The 2,672-nt window shown below is 44.8% G+C and overlaps 1 long non-coding RNA gene across 1 annotated transcript; it reads right to left on the bottom strand.

Annotated features, from left to right (window-relative positions):
- Positions 1-201: 201 nt before the first annotated feature.
- Positions 202-2,395, bottom strand: LOC111733594. Its single transcript, XR_002778039.1, has 2 exons — positions 2,231-2,395; positions 202-1,249 (listed from the first exon to the last, which is right to left on the bottom strand). It is a non-coding gene; the product is annotated as an uncharacterized LOC111733594 (long non-coding RNA).
- Between the last annotated feature and the right edge of the window lie 277 nt (positions 2,396-2,672).

Here is a 2,672-nt window from a genome sequence, read left to right as displayed (position 1 = left end):
TAAGCAGGGCAATGACATGGTTTACAACTGAAGATTATTCAGCCAGCTGTACAGATAACACATTATTTGACAGGGACATTTTCTTCATTAGTACCACAGACATAATGCTTGTGGCTGATGAGCTTTTCAGGGGCTATGAAGAAGTTGGGGCTGGGGATAAAGGATAAAGAAGTTCCACGACAGAAAAAGAAAACTACAGAGTTGGAGTAAATGTTTAATTAAACATCTAGAAACTGTAACATTATGTCAACTTCATTCAACATTAAACTTAGGACTCATAAATAATTAAACACATTTAGAAATAATTTGAAAATTAGATTTTTTAGTCACAAAAATTTCCAAGTATGCCCAAAGATTACCAAGAAATCACAGCCATCACAAATGTAAATTTTCCTATAGTCAAACAGTTTCAAAGGGAGGAAAATTCATTTAAATGCAAAAAAAAAAAAAAATTTTTTTTTTCTTAATGTGAGATGTAGATACAAAAATATACCTAGCATTATGAGGCTTTAGGACTCCAGAGAGGTTTCAGAGGTTGCTGGATAAGAAATGCTAGCAGCTTGGATCAGTGCTATTCAAGCTTACACTCTGTGAGTTTGAACACTATCCAGATGACCCTTGGAAAGGCTTCTCTAAGGAGAGGACAGTTGAACAGAGAGACGTAAATGACAAGAAGGCATCAGCCATGCCAAGAACTGAGAGAAGAGATTCTAGGTAAAGGTTCTGCACTAGGAGTGCCATGTCAGATTTTTAAGGAACAAAGAGAGGATGAATTTGGCTGGAACAGGATTGGGGCTGGTGCGTAGTGAGAAATAAAGCATGTAATAAAGACTGAAGGAAGATATGTTCCAAGATGCCCAGTGGATGTCTGAAACCGTGGACAGTAGCAAAGCCTAAATGTACTGTTTTTACCTATACATACACACCTAGGACAAAGTTTAATTTATAAATTAGTCGGAGATTAACAATAACTAACACTAGAACAACTATAACAACATATTATAATAAAAGTTACATGAATGTGGGGATCTCTCTCTGATATGCTGGATAAAGGAATGATTTACTTCCTGGACAGCACAAGATAGAAAGACTTCATCTTTCTTCACAATACTCAGAACGGCAATTTAAAACTTATAAATTGTTTATTTCTAGAATTTCCATTTAATATTTTCATACCAAGGTTGACCACAGGTAACGGAAACCTTGGAAAACAAAGCCAGGGATGGGAGCTGGCTATAGTATTCTCATCCTGAAAAACAACAGAAAACCACTCAGATTATAAGCGAGAGAGTGACTGAGCCAATTTCACACCTGCACAGTCCAATAATACGGGGACTGTCCAATAACCGTCTCTTGCTTCAGGGGCCCATGAGCACCTGAAAATAGCTAGTGCCACCATGAAACAGAACTTTCCATGTCACTTAATTTTAATTAACATTTCAATTTAAAAACTGGTATGTGATTGAGCTCACGTAAAACCTTTAAGTATGCTGGGAACAGTTTGGGCATGTGAATCTACATTTTCAATTGTAAATTTTATGCAACTTAAAGCCAGTCCAACTCTTTCTAATAAAAATGTAGCTTTAAGTGAAAAACACACGAGATTTCGCAGCCTTAGTGTTAAGAATGTAAGCTATCTCATTTGTATGTTTTATACCCATCACCTGTTGAAATAATATTTTGGTTATACTGGATTAAACACAAGATTAATATCACCCGTTTTGTTTTGTTTTTACTTTAACGTTATTAGTGAAATGTACATTAGGTATGCGGCTCGCGTTATTTTTCCACTGGTTGTAGGTGGGGACAGAGAGAGTGGGTACGGAGGCGCCTGGAGTCTTCCAGGCAAGGGGGCGACGGTAGTCCGGCCCAGGCCTGTGGGCGGAGAAAAGTATTTAGATTGCATTATGCAGTCATGAGTCATGTCTGAATTTTCACGGCCCCGTTCAATGGACGGGGAAACTGTGTCCTCGGGAACTGAGTGGCAGAGGCCGGACTCGAACTCCCAGTTACAGCGTTGTCCACCTGACACCTCCCAGCGGCCCTCGAGAGGCTGAGAGCGGGATTCGAACCTGGCCCAACTCCCAGGGCCCGGGCCCCGGCGCCCAGTTACCGTCGCTCCGTCTCCCCTTAGGGGTGAGTCAACCGTTCACAACGTTCACAACGGACTCCCGGGCTGCTGGGCCTGAGGGGCCAGGAACCCCTCAAGATAGCTCCGGGTAACGCTCACCTGCTGACAGACGCCGAAGCCCCAAACGCTCCTCTTCTCTCTTCACGCCGGCTCAACCGCGCCAGCGGCCTACTTCCGCTCCTCTCCCACGAATCCCCAGCCAAGTCTTCCTCTCCTCCCGCCCCCTGAGGCTAACCCAGCCAATCATCTCTTACAGAAACCGCTTTATCCCCGCCCCATTCCCATCTGCCAATCACTGCTGGCTCGAGCACTGCCCTGCCCACCCCCTTAAGTGAGCGCCGCGCGCCACCGCTCGGCAGTTGGCGGCGCTGCTCCCGGCGGAACGCGTCTTCCGGAAAGGCGAGGCGAAGGGAGGGCCACGCTGGTGCGGGAACCCTCAGGATTGGCCCAGAGGAGCCCCGCGCTCTGACTCCTCCCATCCACGCTCTTGATATCCGAGTCGGAGACGTTGGAGATTGGTTCCCGGTGGACACCAAAAGAA

This window comes from Pteropus vampyrus, unplaced genomic scaffold, assembly GCF_000151845.1.
Source record: "Pteropus vampyrus isolate Shadow unplaced genomic scaffold, Pvam_2.0 Scaffold583, whole genome shotgun sequence".
Taxonomy (NCBI): Eukaryota; Metazoa; Chordata; class Mammalia; order Chiroptera; family Pteropodidae; genus Pteropus; species Pteropus vampyrus.
The sequence above is the reverse complement of the archived record's forward strand: the minus strand, read 5'-3'. Positions and strand labels throughout refer to the sequence as shown.